Below are 20,205 nucleotides of genomic sequence, written 5' to 3' on the forward strand. Positions count from 1 at the left end.
GTATCACTAACCACCATGAGCATCTTGTCGCTGCCGTCGAACACGGACAGCGAGGGCAAGCTGCCGGGATGGCGGCATTGGTGGGATACGGCTGCGACACCCGGCGACCCTAGCTCCTAGCCGAGGGAGGTCGAGGAGGAGGGAGGCACCGTTGGCATCGACGGCCAGGAGGAGGACGAGGAGGACTCCGACGCCAAGTGGACATGGCTGGAGGCACTGGAGGCGGCGACGGCAAGGAAGGAGGCAAGGGCTCGAGCGAGAGCATATGCGCGAGCCCTCAGGCGGAGCGTCGTCGTCCGTTCACCGACGACAGACGATGACGATGAAGACCCCAGTCACCAGTTCTCCGACTGGAACTCAAGCTCCACGGACGCATCGTCCGGCAGTTCCTCTTCTGAGGAGGAGGTGACAAGAAGGAGGCGCGTCCGTGAGGATGACGAGACGGGGGCTTCTAACAAGAAGGCTAATAATTAGTTTATAATTTCTTTGTTTTTAATTTTTTTCTCTAGTTTGTATGTTAAATATGTTTAAATTTGTTCGATTCGAGGATTAGTTTATAGCCAGTACAACTTGTTTTCACGTTTGAAATTGCTCTTTCAAATATTAGATACAGCCAATTAAAAATTAGATTCATTTTCGCGTCCAGCAGACGATGCAAAGGGACGCTCGCGAACAATTTCTCTTTCAAATATTAAATACAACCAATTAAAAATTAGAGTTATTTTCGCGTCCAGCAGGCGACGCAGAGGGATGCTCGCGAACAATTTAGACGTGTGAAATGAGTTGTCGCATTGGAGATTTTCTGATCGCACAGGACCGCTGCTGTTTTTTTTCTAATAACTCCGGCAAGTGTAAATCGCCTCCCCTTGTCGGAAACTGGAACGCGATTCCGGCCATGGATCCAGACACCGAGGTCGACTTCGACTTCTCCCCGTTCCTCGTGCGCTACAAGAGCGGGCACGTGCGCCGCCTCATGGGCTCGTCCAGAGCGAGCGCCGGCGTGGACGCCGCCACCGGCGTCACCTGCAAGGACGTCCTCATCGACGCCGACGCCGGCCTCGCTGCGCGGCTCTACCTACCCAAGGACGTCCCGACCTCCCAGAAGCTCCCCGTCCTCGTCTACTTCCACGGCGGCGCCTTCGCCCTCCACTCGGCATTCTCCCCTGCGCACAACCGCTTCCTCAACGCGCTCGTGGCCGCGGCGGGTGCCGTCGCAGTGTCCGTCGACTACCGGCTCGCGCCCGAGCACCCGCTCCCCGCCGCCTATGACGACACGTGCGCCACGCTCCGGTGGACCCTCGCGAGCTACGCCGGGCGGGACACTGCGTCAGGTACCCATATTGCCGGCACAAAAAAGTGCCGGCAAAGGTACCAAAAGTGCCGGCAAAGGTTTTTTGTGGCACAAAAAAGTGCTGCGTTTATTCCAGTCGTTGTTGGTCTTTGCCGGCACTTTTCGTGAAATGCCGCGGTATATATGTCAAGGCACAGGAACATGTGCCAGTAATAGCTATTTCCGGCATATCTGTTTGTGCCTGTTCAGAGTTTTGCCGGCACTTTTCATCTGTGCCGTGGAAGGTTTTTGCCGGCACGATCTGGAGATGCCGCGGAATCTTTTCCTGGCACAAGCTGGAAAAGTCGCGGAAACCATTTCCTGGCACGCTACAGAGATGCCATTAATAGTTTTTGCCGGCATTTCATAGCTGGACTGCCAGCAGACATCAAGCAATTCATCAGTATCATTCAGTCATAACTTACAAGCAAGCATTCAGTCAACATTTTGAAACATCCAGTCATAAAACGCATTCAGTCATAACTGAAGGAAGGCGAGATCGGTGGCGGCGAAGGAGGGCGAGATCGGCGGCGGACGAGATCGGTGGCGAAGGAAGGCGGCGGCGAAGGAAGGAGAACGAGAGAGGAAAAATGACGAAGGAAAACGAAGGAAACCCTAAACGAGTTCGGTGGAGTGGAAGGACCATTTGGTAAAAATTAGTTCGGTGGAAGGACCATTTGGTAAAAATGAGTTCGATGGAAGGAACCCTAATCGTTTTGGTAAAAGCAATGCTGCTTTTAAACAAAATAATCATTTGGTAAAAGCAATGCTGCTTTTAAACATGCTTAAATTCATGTTTAAAAGAAATGCTTCATTTAAACTCATTGGAATCCATGCTTAAATCCATGCTTATAAACATATCAAGGGAATCACTACTGCATAAGCAGTTCATCCATTTATCTGACCAAAACACATGGTGAGCAGTTACCTATCTATGAATTTTTTTAACCAAATAGACAATGTAAAAAATGACTTGCTTCTACTGCTAGGACCAAGTAAACCAAGCTAGCAGTAGAAGCAACAAGTACAAGATCAATTGTACATCTTGTGCAAAAAGAACAACAGAATTTTAAAAAAATGCAGCAGCTATTGTTGCAAGAAAAATTCAATGCAAATGTGATGAAAGCACAAGTGCATTAGGAATTCTTGCATTGACATACATAGTAATACAAATTCAGTTAACTTCCTAACACATAGTAATAACACACATATTTGATCATGCCATCATCAGGTCTTACATAAGCAGCACATCAACAAAAGTAAACACCAACAAGATGTGTTCCATAGCATCACATCAATATTAGGCAACAACAGGATGTGTGCCATAGCGGCACATCAACAAAAGTAACCACCAACAATATGTCTTCCACAAACTAACAGTAATTACATATTGCACAAACTACAGTCAAAAGCACCAACATAAACTAAAGCATCTTGATCAAGAACCATCTTCAATCAGCATAGCATTAGATGTCTTCTATCTTGTGGACAGAGACACCAATGTAGTCTTGCATCATATCAAGCCTGATCAGAAGAAGAGAGCCTTGAACTATGGAGTTGGCCTCACAGAAATTGTCCATGTCTTCTCCATTCAGCCAGACGACCAGCCTGCCCAAGACCCCAGTTTGAATGAAGTAATGCCCAGCAATGCCTTCACTCATAGTCCTGCTAGAAAACCTTGCAATTCCCCTCTTTGGGTAATTGTAACCATGGGCAAGGTTCTCTGGCAGTGCCTGCAATAGAAACCACATGAATAGAGCATTAAGCAATACTGAATGTGAAATGTATGAACTGTATGAACTGCAGGAACTGTATGAACAAGGTTTTTGAGCAGGGAGATTACCAATTGCTTTGCTATAGCATCAACTGCATCAACTCTGTGAACAATGTCTTGAAGCTCATCAATTGAGTCCACATCTTTTGATGCATCCTTGTACATTTCCCAGACTATCTCAGTCATGTCTGCTTCACCAACAGCATGCATGTTTGAGAAAGCTGTCTTGTAAAGTGTGCCTCTGATCACTTCAGGTACATAAATTGGTCCTGCAAAAATTTATAAAACAGTGAACACAAATTAATAAACAAACTAATTGTCTGAACAAGTTTCCAAAGGAGTCATGTACATACCATTCATAAGATAGAAGGGTTTCTGGTTTCCATCAGGATCTGCAACAGTTACTTGGAAGATGCCATCACCAGCCTCTTCTTCATACTCCATGCCTTCTGCATCTTCATCAGAAGATGCATCTTCACTGTCATCTTCAGTAGGTAACTTGAAGGTGACAACATCGTTGACATCAACAAGGTGTGCCATCAGGAGAAAAGACCACCAGGGCCACACATGGTTGTGGAGTTTGTTGTCTTCTCTAAGTATAAATCGAGCCTGTGGCCAGCAGCAAGAGCATGCAACCACTTGTCACTGTACTTGTTCAGTTTTTCCTTGAAGTAACAAGGAACAGTCTGTTCAAGCATGAAACGCAATGTGAGATTAGTCTTGCACATAAATAGAAATTAAACAGTCTGTACAAGGAATTGCATACCGCAAAGTGATCATAGTCCTTTTGCATGATGATCTTGAATGATGTAGCACGCCTGTTAGAATACTTGCAGTTGTCCATAGGCTGATGGCAGAACTGACAGTTGCCTTGATCCATTTGAACCTATCAGAAAATAGAAGACGATATGAACCCTACAAAAGTATTAAAGTGGTGGAAACATATCTAATCAAGCAAACAAACACATGCAAGGACAAAAAAGGATAAACAGATTGGACTAATGCAGTCAAATCAAGCAAACAAACGCATGCAAAGATGAAAAGGATGAACCAGTACAGTAAAATCAAGCAAACAAACGCATGCAAGGACGAAAAAGGATAAACAGATTGGACTAATGCGAACAGATCTAAGAAGATTAGATAGAGGGAATGAAGAATGTTCAATAGATTGAAACCATGCAGAGACATCAATCAAGAAGAAGTGGCACAAAAAAATCACCTTATAGAAAAGACGGCAAGAACTGGAAGCAAGGAGAAGGGGGTTTTTTTGTTTCCAACTAAACTTGCAGAAGAGAGGGTTTTTTTTTTGTTTCGAACTCACCTTGCAGAAGAAGCGACTGCAAGATCTTGATGAACTTGAAGAAGAACCATCGACGAACTCACCTTGCAGGAGATAACCGCTTCCAGTCGTCACCGTCGAGGAACTGCTACAGGAGAAGTGGAAGAAGTGGAGCGACAGAGGAGATGAAGTGACGGAGAGAGAGATGAAGTGGTTAATATAGTAGGGGGACGGTATGACTTCCAACAACCCAGCCCAGGATGAATTATATATGGGCTGGCGACCGGCCCAAAAAGAAAATGAAGGCCCATGCAAGAAAAAATCAACTACTATTGCAAGAAAAAAATCCATGCAAATGTGGTAAAAATCAAATACTGTTGCAAGAAAAAATCAACTACTGTTGCAAGAAAAAATCCATGCAAATGTGGTAAAAACACAAGTGCATTAGGAATTCTTGCATCGTAAAACTTAAAAATCCTGGATATTTTGGAAATCTCCTTTAGAAATGGTAAAAAGAACATCAGCTGTTGCAAGAAAAAATCGAAGCAAATGTGATAAAAACACAAGTGCCTTAGGAATTCTTGCTTTCACATATATAGTAGTAATCACAGTTGATTACAGTAGTCTTATAATTGAATCTTAGCAAATCCAAAACACATTTAATACTATGAAGCAAATCACAGTAGATTACAAAACACAGAGTTTTAAACATTACACACTTCATCCATTCAAATAATAATCACAGAGATTAAACAGCAAGTCACACATGACCACTTAACAACTAGACCCTATACTTCATGGGTTGATGATCTCCACAAAGTCCAGATCAATTGCTTCAGCCCTTGGTGTTGCAATCATTAGAAGGAGAGTTCCTTCAACAATATGTGCCTGCTCCCTAAATTGATCCCACCCAATGGTAAATGCAATGTGATCATCTCCTTCAATGTGGTAAAAGGCTACAACAGGCTCTTCAAGGTCCCTCTTACACAAGTGTGCAAATCCATTGACAGGGGAGCCGACATGGTTAAATGGTTTTGGATTCAGGTACTGAAAGAGAGAAAAAAACTCTTGTTAGTACAGACTTGTATTTACAGTTCCACAAGTGTCCTGCACATGTCTTATTAGATGTACAACTTACCAGGGCATCAAAGTGCACATTTTCCTCATTATAAATGTGAGCAAAGAACTGCAACTCCTTTGTACTCTCATAGAACTCATTTTCATCAAGTTCCTGATTTGGTGCAGCCAACACAACTTTGGTCAGGCCAAAGGTAATGGCAGCCATATGCTCCTCAGTGATGGCTCTGATGTTTTTAAATATTGTCTTATGGAGTTGCACTCTGATTCTTGGGATGACATCATAAACAACTGATGCAGAACAAAGAAACAAGTCAGTACAGATTATTATTTAGAAGCTGTAATGATAACCTCATGTCAGGCAAAAAATACATGAACACATGAATAATGTATCATACCTTGTTGTCCAACATAAGGTTTTTCTTCCTTGACACTGTTCACAATTTGGTACACATTGACATGGAATCTGTTCTCTTCTTCCATGTAGGTGAAAGAAAGTACATCACCAAGTTGGATATTATATAACCTGACAAGGGACCTCCAGTATGGACCACAAATAGTTGTATTGGTACCATCTTTCACAAGGTACATGTCATAAACCCTCATTGGGCATTTTGCCACCATCCAGTTCTCTGAACATGCAAGCTTACTAACTTGCTCCTTGAATTTGCAAGGCACAATCTGAAATAAATTAGAAGAGCAGGGAGGAATGAAAAACTGCAGGACACTTGTGAAAGGAGGAATTTGCAAGCCACAATCTGAAATAAATTAGCATTGCAAGGCACATCAAGAAATAATTTGGTAGAGCAGGGAGGCACATCAAGAATTATTAATGCAAGGGAAAAATGCAACTTATTAGAGCAGGGAGGCACATACTAACCATTCCATTTTCAAATCCCTGCATCATCTGAACTTCAAAAGAAACTGCACGCCTGTTAGAACGGCGACCACAAATTTCCAGTGGTTGACGACAGAAATGACAACCAACCACATCCATCCCTGATAAGAACATGATTATGACCATAGAAGAAATGGACATGAAAATCGATGCAGAAGCAAGGAAGTATGTGTACCTACCGAAAGTGCAACGCAGAAGAAGGAAAACAAATTGTCCAAACTGATCCTCCCTAGGATTCTGGCGCTGCATGAATCATCAATGAAGAAAGAAGAGGTATAAAGTCATGATCAATGAAGAAGCAATGAAGAAAAATGAGAAGTGAAAAATAGAGGAACTCACCAGGAACTGCTTCTGTGTATTCTCTTGGACGGTTGGCCTTCTTATATAAACGGAACTACCACTTACCCACGTTCCCACGATAGGAAGGGCAACACCCTCATGTCATTTCCAAAAAAAGGCCCACAGGCCCATTATGCAAATAACTAATTCAAGTGTAGGCCCAATGGAACAGAAATACATTGAATGGACATTTTTAAAATTGCCAAATGTTGGCTACCTACCTTGTTCTGAATATAGATTAATTCAGAACATTGATGTCAGGATAGTCATTTTGTTCAAAAGGAAAAAAATCATCATCAATACAGGAAGGCAAATTCAAAAGGTCCATGCTCTGCAGAACAATACAGGCAGGATAATCAGACGTCAAAAGATCCATGCATAACTTATAATAGTCTTGACCAGTATTACAGCAAGACTATGAGACTTAATTCATAAGATCCATGCATAACTTATAATAGTCTTGACCAAAAGATTACAAGAAGAACCAATAACACTTAACTTATAACTACTGAACCATCTAACACTGGACTTCTACACTGAACCATCTTCAAGTTTTGTGATAACCATCCTTAGCCAGGCAAACTGATCCCTCCTAGCCCACGGAATATCCCTCTCATCCTTGAAGGTTATCTTGCAAACCTCTCCTTCCTTGAGTTCGAATGATTCAACAGTTTTTGTCCATCCAACACTGATCTTGGCCTTTCGATCACCATCATACCTCATCCTGCAGTACTTGCTTAGAGAGCTTGTACTACAGTTGACAACTACAGCGACATCATGAGCTCCACCAGAAATGCCATACTTAATGTGCTGTTGTGACATGAGAAATTTAACAAGGTATGCACTGGTGTACTCTTGTGAAAAATCCTGAAATTGATGGAACAAATTCGAAATCAGTGAAATTCCTACAAGAATTTACAATGTTATGGAACCATGCATCATCCTCCAAACCAACCAAAGTCAATCAAACCAGAGACATAGGAACCAAAGCAAGATCATCCAGGAGCAAGAAGGATAAGGGCAAGTAAATCAAACCAGAGACATAGGAACTAAAGCAAGATCATCCAGGAGCAAGAAGGATAAGGGCAAGTAAATCAAGCCAGAGACATAGGAACTAAAGCAAGATCATCCAGGAGCAAGAAGGATAAGGGCAAGTAAATCAAGCCAGAGACATAGGAACTAAAGCAAGATCATCCAGGAGCAAGAAGGATAAGGGCAAGTAAATCAAAACAACAATCAAACATGACCATTTAGGTAACATCACTTGGTTTGACCAAGAGTTGCTGGCAGAATGTGAGCAACTAGATACAGATACTATTTAGAAGCTATTCTTGTGCAAATATATAAAAATAGATGGAAAGCAACAACATTCAAAAGACAGTGACTTCATCAGTTGCTATTTAAAATAATGCAAAGAAAGCAGTATCACTTACCATTTTACCTTCTCCTGGTATTACATTGTTTTTCATCAATGTGCAGACATAATGCTTCATTTCTGGCATTGGCAGCTCCTCCACAATGGTACATAGCTGATTCCTTTGATTGCAAGTCAGCTGCACTTCATTTCCAAAAATGCAGCACTTGTCAAATGATTCATCACCACCGAAACCTGGCCCTATTTGACAAAATATTGTGGTGTTAAAATAATAGTAAGGTAATGCAGCACTTGTCATCTTTGAAACATAACTTTGATTAAGAAACAAACCTCGAAGAATGGTCCATGTGTTCCAATCATCCTCGTCAGCACTGAAGTAATCATCGTCTTCACTGTAATGATCATCGTCTTCACTGTAATGATCGTCGTCTTCACTGTAATAATCATCCTCTTCAGTCTCATAGTCTGGCTCCTTCTTGTTCTTCTCACTGTGATGGCAAACAGTATAAATTAAGCTTCCCATAATGGACCAGTACATAAATTTCATGATGGACAAACAAGATGAATTAAGAATGATAAATTACAACTCTGATGCTGGATTAGGAGCTAAGTACTCTGTTCCTGTGTATAGAACTGTCTGTTGTTCTTATGATCGTGTTTGTGTGCCATTATGTGATGGTAAAGTCACCATATTTGAATGTGGTGAGGAGAAACTGTTGCCAGGGTGCCCAAAATGGCATTCAAACACATGTGTTGTGGCTGAACAGAGATGAATTGTTGTATGCAGGCATCCAAAGAATGTGCAGTTATGTTCGGACAGGTGCATTACAAGCTATCAAACGATGAATTAAACATAATGGCACACACTTGTGCTCTTCCTCTCATAAGGTGCATTACCTGCTGGCGAGGGTGCTGCTGCTGCTGGCGAGGGTGCTGCTGCTGCTGGCGAATGAGTGTCCGGTGGTTGCAGATCGTAAAACGGAGATGTTGTGAATCTGTCCCGGTGGCAGGGACTCTAGAGAGGGAAATGTTGAGGAAGTTGGTGAGAGCGGAATGGTGACGGTCCTGAAGAGGGGAGCCTGTGGTGCCTACGCCGGAGATGATGAAATGTACAGTCAGTACCTTGTTTCAAACATTCACCAACTAAGGACATAAACAGAGCTTCCTAATCGAGAGTGAGAATTGATGTCAGTACCTTGTCTCTCATCTCCTTGTCTTGGTCCTGCGAACGAGATGGTGAAGGAGATGGGGCATGGAAGGGCCTGCGATGGGGACCTGCTCCGGTAGATCCTGCTCCGGTAGATCCTGCTCCGGTAGATCCTGCTCCGGGGTTCCTGCGCCGATGAGCTTGCGGTGGCTGCACAGGTGGCAGCGACGGAGACGGCGGCCCAAGATTGCTGATCTTGCGGCGTGATAATGGTGGCTGCACCGGTGGCGATGGCTCTCCATACTTGCGACGGAGAGAAAGACCAGAGGAGAACGGCCATTGCGGATAAGAAGGATCCATGGCGGTCGGCGAGGGAGAACGGCGGTGGCGAAGGAGGAAGAACGGCGGCGGCGGCAGGAGGAAGAAAGCTAGGGTTTTTTCTATCGAAAGGAGAGCACGAATGGAGGAGAGAGTTATTTAAGGCAACGCCGCGGTGGGAGGACGAAAGTGTTTAAGTGAGAAATCACGAATGGCTTTTTTGCAAAATAAACGTCGACGTGGGAGGACGAAAGTGTGTAAGTGAGAAAGCACGTAGGGACCACGCCGCAAAATAAGAAGTGCATATATTGCCTCTTCCTCTCCGCCCGGACAAGATCTAGGTTTCATTTCCCCCACTCCGCTAGGGTTTTCTTGGACACTCCGAAGGAAGAGACGGAGCTGAGGAGCCGGAAGGAGGAGACCACGCCGGCGAACACGTCGGAGGCAACGCCGGCGAACACGTCCAAGGCAACACCGGCGAGGAAAGGTACAACCAAATCTTGGACTCTCCATTCCAAATCTTGATCCTTGATCCCCATTCCAAGATCTTGATCCTTGATCCCCATCCCCAAAATCTTGTCAACCATTCCTCGTGTAGATCTGCCTATGAAACCAGTAATCGTTTAGGCTTCTGTTGTTGGTGTCCAAAATCAGGGATGGTCTGTCATTTAATCATGTGTGTAAATCTTCTAAAAAGATGAATAATTAAGGTTCAGATGATTAAGTTTTGTTGGGCTGTGCATATACTGGTCTTAGTGGTTGATGAGGAGCATTTCTGTCATTTTGCATTGATTGCATGTACTGGCTTGTGCATGCCATGCTACTCCATCCTGGATTGCATGTACTGGCTTATTGATGCTATCCTATACTTCTTGGCTTGATCCTACGCTTATATGGATGAATTGCTAGCTGTTGTCTTCACTGATGCATGCTACTGATGCTACTTATGCATCTGAATATGTGTTCCTGTTGCTTTACAGTGATACCTTGGCATAATTCATGCATGGATTTGTTATGTAATCCATCCTGGATGAATGGATTACTGATGAACTGCATATGCAGTGATGCTTAAGTGTTTTGCTTTGCATGATTTGATGTTTCCATGGATACTTTGGAAATAAATAAAGTCTGAATCCATTATTGGATAGTGAGGTTCAGATGATTAAGTTTTGATGCCTACTGATAGTGATGGTTATCTGTTGTTGGTAAATCCATTACCTTAGTAGCCTTGCTACTAACTGGTTGCTCACACACTTGGCTTAATCTTGTTGGCTGCCTATCTCTGCTTGCATAATAGGGAATCATAGTTCATATGAAAGCCATTATGCTTGCTTATGAAGAATTTCTAGGATTTCTGATGGTTTAATTATCTAGGGTTTCATTGGGTGGTCTTTGATTGCATGTACTGGCTTGTGCATCCAGTGGTGCTGGTGGTAGATGGAACTGTCAAGTCTTTTTGGCTATTGTCAACTGCCAAGTCTTTTTGGCTATTCAGACAAATGAAACGCAAGAGATAAATTTGTTTTGTGCTTGGTGATAATGACTTGTTTAACATGGCATTTGCTTTTGTTGGATGACTTACAAGGCAATAGAAACTGTCTCTGTTTACCAATTGTCTGGTGATAATGTCTGGTGATAATTGTATTGAGATATGCAGATACATAAGCAGTAGCATAGGACAAATAAGTATAAAAACATATGCAACTGTTTGAAGTGGTTTAATTATGTCTGGATCAGTTCCTCCTATTATCTTGTTGGTTTAGCTCCTAGCCTTAGAAAATAGTACATGCAAATGAAGCCCAACCATCTAGTTGCTCTACTGTCTTCAGTTAATATGCATTACTGTCTGTCTGTCTTCATATTGTTTTGATATTAATTTGAGTTGTCTATTAATATTATAACTTCAACCTTCTAGATGGGATCCACAAAAGACAATCCAATTGAAATTGACAGTGATCCAAGCTTGTACTCCGGTTCTTCAAGCTCAGACGCTACCATGTGTGACAAGTCTGACTGTGACTGTCAATCCCTTGGGGTATTCAGAGGTATGAAATTGCAATTGATTCCTTCTTCTTCCTGTTGGTTAACATCATCTCTAGTCTAATGTGGGTTAACATCAATGTTGGTTAACATCAATGTGGTTATTTATTTATTTTTACTAATGCAGGCTTTCATTACTTAACAATGACATATCTCTTTGTTACAACTAGGGCCACTGGTAAGTGGGAGCCATGATTTTGATGAGCACTGCATGTTTGGAAATGACATGTACTTGACAAAAGGTCAAGTCAATTTCCTTAATGAGCACTGCAACCACTTTCCAACAGAGGAATTTGAGTACTATGTCTACAGGATGACCAAGTCAGCAGTGATAAAAAATAAATGCAAGCTGGTAAAAATACAAAACCTAACCTTCATTACTGTTGAGTACTATAAGAATGCTATTACTGTTGCTGATTGGAACTGATTGTATACATTGTATGGTTGACAGGATATTGGAAAGAAGTTCACTGCCAAGTACCTGAAAAGGTTCATTGACCATGCTCCAGGCAATGCTGTTACTCTTGCTCTAGAGTACACCGACAGCGATGCACGCTTTAAAGTGACCATGAAGATGGCAAAGGGAAAGGCCAAGAATGCAATCATAGCAACTGGTTGGTCAAAGGCTATGAATACTTATGAGATCAAAGAAGGAGCCATCTGCATCTTTGAATTCTACGTTGACATGAAAGGTAAGCTTGCTCTGATGATCCACAGTGTACCTGATGACTCTGATTCATCTGAGTCATCAGAGTAAGTGCTCAACTTCCCTGAGTCATCCAGTTAGTTATGGACTATTAGTTGTCTTAGTTTCTATGGACTGTTAGTTGTCTAAGTTTCTGAAGTAAGTGCAGAACTACTGAACTACTTTTGATGCCTACCAGTGGGCATTATAATGCCTGTGATGCTTTTGTATGTAATGCCTGACATGCTTTTGTATGTAATGCCTGACATGCTATGCCTGTGATGCCTGTGATGCATCTTACTGCTATATCTGTGATGCCTGTGATGCTTTTGTATGTCTGTGATGCATTGCCGGCACTTTTTAAGAAATGCCAGCGAAAGAAATTGCTGGCAGTTACCTGTATGCCTGTAATGAGCATTGCCGGCACTTTTGAAGATTTGCCACGAAAACAACTGGAGGCATATCGATAAAGTGCCGGTAATACTGAGCATTCCCGGCACTTTTGAAGATTTGCCACGAAAACATCTGGAGGCATATCGATAAAGTGCCGGTAATACTGAGCATTGCCGGCACTTTTGAAAATTTGCCACGAAAACGACTGGAGCCACTCGATAAAGTGCCGGTAATACTGAGCATTGCCGGCACTTTTGAAAATTTGCCGAGAAATCGATGAGAATTACTGGCACAGACCCAAAAAAATGCCGGCAAAGATTACAAATGCAGGCACATTTGAGAAGTGCCGGCAAGAAAGTGCCGGTAATTCTAGCACCTGACGTAGTGGGACCAGGAGGAGCCGTGGCTGGCCGAGCACGGCAACGCCGCGCGCATCTTCGTCGCGGGCGACAGCGCCGGCGGCAACATCGTGCACAACGTCGCCATGAAGGCCGGCGGGGCACGGGTCGAGGGGATGGTGCTCCTGCACCCGTTCTTTCCGCGGGAAGGACCTCCTGCCGTCGGAGGGCGCGGACCCCAGGTTCGCGCGGAGGGTGGAGAGTACGTGGGGCTTCGTGTGCGCGGGGAGGTACGGGATCGACCACCCGTTCATCAACCCGCTGGCCATGCCGGCGGAGGAGTGGGCGGAGCTCGGCTGCCGGCGAGCCGTGGTTACCGTGGCGGGGCTCGACACGCTGCGGGACAGGGGCCGGACGTACGTGGAGAAGCTGAGGGGAAGCACGTGGAGAGGTGAGGAGGCGGTACTGTATGAGACCGACGGCGAGGGGCATGTCTACTTCCTCGAGAAATCCCGCCGGGGACACAAGGCGGACAGGGAGATGGACGCTGTCGTGTGCTTCATCAAAGGAAGACAGGTTGGCTCGTAGGATCCACCTTCTGACCATTGTGAAATGGTAGCACGCCGGTGAGGTCAGATCAGATCGTCCATGAGGGATGTTTAAGCCGTGTTTTCCTAAGTATGCAGGCACGCCGGTGCTCCGAATAGTATTCTTGCTTTCCTTCTTTCTTTCTTCCCAAGAGTTATTATGAGTTATACTTTTCTTCTCTTTTTTTGCGAATCATGAGCTATAATTAGCTACGGAGTATACTTTTTAGGGACTGTATAATTCAAATCTTGTTGATTTTCAATTTGCGAACAATCACTTTTTTCGGCCAGTTACATGTCGCCACGATATTCGTTTTCATTCTTGTCGCGCGCGTTGACAGAAATTTTTGCGAGCTGCATTGGGCCGGAGCGTTATTTGATTTTGAGTCCATCTACATGGAGTGGACCCAAAAAGCCATTAACAAGACCAAATCTGAGTAGAATGTATCTATTGGGCAACCACCCGTACTTTTAGTTATGTTATATGGGTTTGGCCTTTTAACGTTTGTGCAGCCCATATGCTTCCAGCACGACCTCCCCTCCCCACCGCTTCCTCCCTAGGTTGAGAACTTCTTCCCCAAGAAAGAAACAAAAAAAAAGATTTCCCACGATCGTAGAACAGAATAGACAGAAGAAAGAAACTCGAAGGAGATTCAACTGAGGCGAACAAAAAACATGGAGGACGAAGAAGAAGAACAAAAAAAAAGGAGAAAATCTCTAGGCTTTGGTACTGACCTGAGTAGGAGATTGCAACCAGCATGTGTCCAGGTCAGTTCATTCAGTTGCCCTGTCAAAAATTATCATGTCGTGAGTTTTCAGTATCTCATATATACTAGGCTACCACAAAATCAGAAGAAAAGATAATCTGGCACGCCATTTCCCATCGAAGTCGAACGAACACACACATAAAAATGTATGGACCGCACTTGAACCAGTTGAAAAATCACTTAGAACGCACGGACTTGATTTACGACCATGCTTTTTGCTAGCTTAGTGCAAGACCCGGAAAAAAGAGTACGTAGCAGATGTTTTTAAATAAAGCGATATTATATAGTCTTTACACACAACTGAAAGCACTGAACACACATCTGGGCTATAGATAGCTGACAACTTGCAGTAGTGTCGTCATGGTGAACAGACAGATGCCATGAGATGGCTTATTTTGGGGCCAAATGGACGCTAGAGGATTCGGGGGAGGGTTTTTGGTATGAATGGAGAGGTTTCCGGATAGATTCCTCAAGAACTTGGCCTTGGCAGAAGGAAGAAGATGATGAACTCAAGAACAAGTACAGCACCAGATCTCTCTATTTCCTCATCTCAAGTGCTTACAAGTTTATGTGTACAAGTCTCTCATGTAACGTAGAGTCACGCAACGTGCCCGCGAAGGGCTGTGCCCCCTCTCCTTATATAGGGGAGAGGGTGGCTTACTAGGGAAGGAACCCTAGAAAATCCTAATGGGATCTTTGACTGGACAAACTACTTTACAAAGCTACTTTAGCTACCGGTGATGCCGGTATGTCTTTAATCAGAAGCTGTGACATCCTCCGGCATCTTTTATGTCATCGTTTGCCTTTGGCGTCATGGCTTCGATTAAAACTGAAGTGCTTCGCTCCTCTTCGTCTTCTAGCTCTGGAGAGCATCTTTGACTGGTCTTTGCCGACGTGCTACAGTGTAGCCTGTTCCGGTATTCCGGTATGCTCTTAGCTAGTTTCGGTATCCCCTACTTGGGATACCGGTATGATTCTCTGAATCAACTTTCGCCATCCGTATTAACCTTTAAACCGGTACTTTGATGACCTAAACCATCCGGTCCGGCATGCCTTTGGCATACCGGGGGTCATCCCCCCAACATTAGTTCCCGAAGCTGGTATAGTCCGGTGGATCCTATCCAACGGACCATGCCAGGTTTTCCTTTCTCAAGGTACCAGTTTAACCCTTCCGGAATCCGGATCAGATTCCTCGGCGTCCTTGCCGAACTTATGTATCTATACCGGTTTTCTCCGACATCTCTTGTCATTAAACCTCTCCTCGACAAAGTCGAGAATATCTCGAGTACCATGCCTGTCAGTGACATGCGCACTGTGCCTGGCGCGCGACAGTGTCAGTGGTCACTTCGGTTCGTCTTCTGTGCCAGCATTTATGGCGCCGCACCGGATCCACGCTGCCGCTCCGGATCCGTGTGGCCTTCCTGTGTCTTTGTGTTTTTGGCGCGTGTATCTGCGCGCCACGTGGTGGCCCACGAACTGAACCGCCGCGGCCCAACGGTTATCGGCCCATTACCCGCTCTCCCTATTTAAGGGGGGAGCGGTTCCTCCTTCTTCTTCTTCTCGCATTTGCCCCCTTCTTCTCGCGCTCCGAGCCTCTTGCCCCCTGCGCTCCCGCTGCCGCCGTTCTCCGCCGAAGTACTACTCCGGCGAACTCCTGCCGTTCCTCGCGCTGCGCCGGGATTCTCCGCCGCGCTGAGGACCTTCGAAGCCCCTTCTGTGCTGCAGCATCGGGTTCCCGCAGGCACCCTTTGCTCGCTTACGCCGCCGGCCTTCTCCGTCGACCGCAAGCCCGTCGCTCCTCCGGCGACCTTCTCCGTCAGCGTCTCCGCTGCCTCTGGTTAGTCTCCGTTCCTGTTTGCCTCTTTCCCTTTAGCCTTTCAGTTCTTGGGCCGGTAGGGTATTTACTTCCTCTTTTCTTTTGCTTTTCCTCTTACTCGTAGATCTTCGCGCGGGGCTTGGTCTTGGGAAATCTGTTTCTAGGTAGAACCCGGCATCCTTAATCAAATGTCAACCGAACTCTATCCTTCCGAGTCTACCGGCAGCAGCCGCCACGATGAGGCTTCCGACGGGCTCACAGCAGATCTCGCCCAGAGCGAGGCTGGTACCGGTAGTTCAGTTCCCGCTACCGGTAACCAAGGGGAAGCCGGCGGCTCCAGCCGGAGCACCGGAGTTGATCTGGACTCCTACACGCGAGGAGCTTGGATGGGCTCCGATGTGACCCAGGCGGAGATTGACTGGCTTTATCGCTCCCGGAGGATTCCAGAAGAGGTCTGGTGTCGTATCCCTGGGAAGGAGCGCCAGCCTGAACCTCAGCCGGGTGAGGTCGTGGTCTTCACCGCTCATTTTGAGCGTGGTTTAGGCCTTCCAGCGTCTGGCTTCTTCCAGCGCTTTTTAGATTTCTATGAGCTTCAGCCCCACCATCTTCCGGGCAATGCCATCTTCTACCTTTCTTCCTTCACCGCCTTCATGGAGGGATACTGTGGTATCACTCCTTCTGTTGATAACTTCTCTTTCTTTTACTATCTTCGGAAGAATTCTATCCAAGATAAGAAACTTCCTCAGCCCAAACCCTTTCTCCGGTGTGGGGACTGCATCTTGTCTCCCCGCTCCGAGAGTAACTTCTATAAAATCTCCGGTCTGGACTTTGTCCGGAACTGGAAGAGGACCTTTTTCTACGTCCGGAACGGCGGCCCGGAAGACTTCATCAATCTTCCGGCATATGTTCCCGGGCCGCCCTCCATGAAGAACTGGCTCCACAATCCCAAGGATGACAAAGAGTCCGTCCGGATCGCCGGCTTCATCGACACCAACCGTGAAGAAACCAACCTCTGCGCGGAGGATCTGTTCCACGTCTTCCTCGCACGCCGGGTGCTGCCCCTTCAACGGCGCGCCCACAAGATCAGTGAGATTTGGCCCCGACAAGGATCACAACACACCGGCTTAGCCCTACCGACTTGGTCCTTAAGGCTAAGCAGATTTGCCAGAACCCGCTGAGCTCTAGCGGGAGATACGGGTTGGCCCCCTACAGCCGCCGCAACTCTCCTCCGCGGCGAGTAAGGCCTTGGGATCTTCGGAAAGCTCTTCCTGACATAACCGCTTGAGTTTCGCTCTAACATGTTGTTTTTGTTTCAGAACTTCCGCCGGATCAGCCAGGAGCATCCGACTTCCTACGCGCCGGACCGGATCTTCCAGGACGACTCCGACGCTGATCCCTACGTAAGGGGAGAGCAGCAGATGGGTCGCACCCACACCCCTCATCCCGGTAAGGACTCCGGTTCGTATGACGAGATTGTTACACTTGAGATATTTTGCTTTTTCGCTTTCTCACCCGTCACTTTTTTCTGCAGACTTCCTCGAGGAGTCCGCCTCCGAAGGCCGGAAGAACAAGGCACCGGCAACCGAGGCCGGTCCAAGCCATGCTCCTCCTGCCAAGTGCTCCAGGAAACGGAAAATGCCGGTTGCCTCTAGGTAAGCTTCCATTCCTTTCGCTTCGCGGTTCTCTCTCCGGTTGCTCTTTCTCAACATCATCTTTTCTTTTATCTTTTCAGGCCTGCCCTCAAGATTACCAAGAGCGCCTCTGGCATGAACCCGGAAAGCTCTGAGGATATGCCCAGGGCCTCAGCTCCTCCTCAACCAAGTCCGGTACCATCTGGTGCCGGCAAACCTTCTGCCTCCCCCCTGGGGGCAGCACAAGTACGGGACGCGCGGCCCCTAAACCTCCACAACACCGCGCGGAGAAGAAACCTACTTCTCCTCCAAAGGCCCAAGATATCGGCGTCAGCAACACCGACGCCGGCACCGAAAACGCCGGGCAGGCGGAACCTCTTGTTCCTCCTGTCCCGAAGAAGAAGAAGAAGAATCCCGCTTCCTCCCCCTCTAAGGCCGTGCCGGATCCTTCCGCGCCGGCAAGCTCTGCCTCAGCAAAGGAAGCTCCTGGAGCTCCTGCGCCATCCAAGGCTCCAACGCCCCCACCGGCTGCTCCTACCGGCGGGCCCGCTCCTGCACCTTCTTCGCTGGTGCTGCACACCAGCCGCGCCTCCGTCGTGGCCAGAGAAACGGTCTCAGCTCAGCTGGGCCGGATCACCGAGCTAACCCGCGGAGGGGTGGAACTGGGGCATCTTGCTGATTACGCCTACAAGTGGAATCAGGCGGATCTGTCCCCTGCGACCTGCGGCCTGGGGAAGGACAAGCTGCCGGTTGCTGACCCTGCCGGCCCTCAAAGCACCGTCCAGCACTTTGGCCGGCTGCGGCGCGCTGTCAAAGAATTTGACACCGCGTGGCACGACGCCAACAACAACGTGGTGGTAAGCTGCACAAACTCAACTTCTTTTACATCCTTGCCGGTTTTTACTCTTTCCGGATTATATATCTTCCCAGTCCCCGAGTTTCGGGTTGACAGCGCCGCTCTTAGCGCGAAACTTTGCTAGAAACACAAAAAACCGGCATAGCCAGTCCCCGAGTTTCGGTTTGAGAGCGCAGAACTTAGCGCGAAACCTTTCTCCTTGCTAGCATCTTTCTTACCGAAGATCTTTTCAACTTGAACAGAGCACGGCGAACACCCGGAAGCTGCTCTTTGAGGAGCTGCTGTGGGAGCACCGGGAGCTTTTGGAAGCCCACAGCAAATGCCAAGGTTAGCTTCTTGTCTCCAGCTTCTTTTTACCGGTTGCCTCTTCCTTTAGGTACTTATAAAATTTTCTACACTTCAGCTGTCCCGGGAGCCACCATCGAGGCCCTGTCTTCCCAGGTTGCCGCGCTCCAAGGTATCATTTGTTTCCCGTTTGACTTGCGTCTTTCCATTTTACCGGAGTTATTTTTCTGTTAACGTTTCCCTTCCGGCCTGCAGCCGAAAAGGAGCGGCTCGCCAAGGAGTAGCGAGCTCTGGATGTTCAGAGGACCAACTTCTCTGAACTGAAGGCACAACTCAGGGCGGTTGAATCCCGGCATTCCCGGGAACTCAAGGAGGTTCGGGCGGCAGAGGAGGCCAAGCTGAACGAATCTCTGGAGGAGTACACGAACGCCACCGCGGTGCTGCGGGCTGAGCTAGAGGAGCAGACCCAGGCTCGGGAGGAGCAGAGCAATGCGCGGGAGACAGCTGAAAACCAGGTTGCCGCCCTCATGCTGGAGCAAAAGGACTATGACCGGCTGGTCATACAAACCGACACGCTGCTCCTCAGTAAGCCTTTCTTCTTTCCCTTTACTGCTTATAAGCTTATGTCATCCGGTAGTGTGTCCTTATCCTTTTTCTTTTCTTGTAGGGCTCTTTCCGGACTCCCAGGTGTACGCCTGCCAGAAGGTGGAGGAGCGCAGGGCAGAGCTGTCTTTCCGCGACCGGGAGTTTCCCTGGGATGCATATGACCACCTGGTCGCGCTCTCTGCCCGGGTTTAGCTGGACCGGCACCTGGTCGATCTGCCAGATCATGCCCGGGAGATCTGCAAGGTGCTGTGGCCTGAGGATGCCGTGCTGGAGAGCGTAACGCTTCTCTCTGACCGTCTCAAGGACGCCTACCGGAGGATCCGGGAATGGAGATGCTCTACGGCTCGTGCCGGAACAGATGCTGCACTGCGCATCGCCTGCTCCTGGTATGAAGATCTGGATCTGGATGCCTTTCACGCCGTTCGTGACGAAGCACCCACAGACATGGATCCGGTCTTGACCGCCAAGCGCCAGGATCGCGCCTACCGGATCGCGGAGTTCGCCCCCTTCCGCACCTTCATCCCTCTCCCTCCCGAAGTCAAAGATGTGCTCTCTGATGATGAGGAAGACATCGAGGAGGAGGAAGAGAAGGAGCCGGGGAAGGCGCTGCTCCCCCGGAAGCCCCTGAGGCCGGTGCTCAGCTCCCCGTTGCCTGAACTTTCAC

The 20,205-nt window shown here is 47.0% G+C and overlaps 1 pseudogene; it reads left to right on the forward strand.

The window, feature by feature from the left end:
- The first annotated feature begins 895 nt into the window (after nt 1–895).
- On the forward strand, nt 896–13,677 carry LOC127323887 (tuliposide A-converting enzyme 1, chloroplastic-like; annotated as a pseudogene).
- The last annotated feature ends 6,528 nt before the right edge of the window (nt 13,678–20,205 follow it).

Source organism: Lolium perenne, chromosome 7 (genome assembly GCF_019359855.2).
Source record: "Lolium perenne isolate Kyuss_39 chromosome 7, Kyuss_2.0, whole genome shotgun sequence".
Taxonomy (NCBI): Eukaryota; Viridiplantae; Streptophyta; class Magnoliopsida; order Poales; family Poaceae; genus Lolium; species Lolium perenne.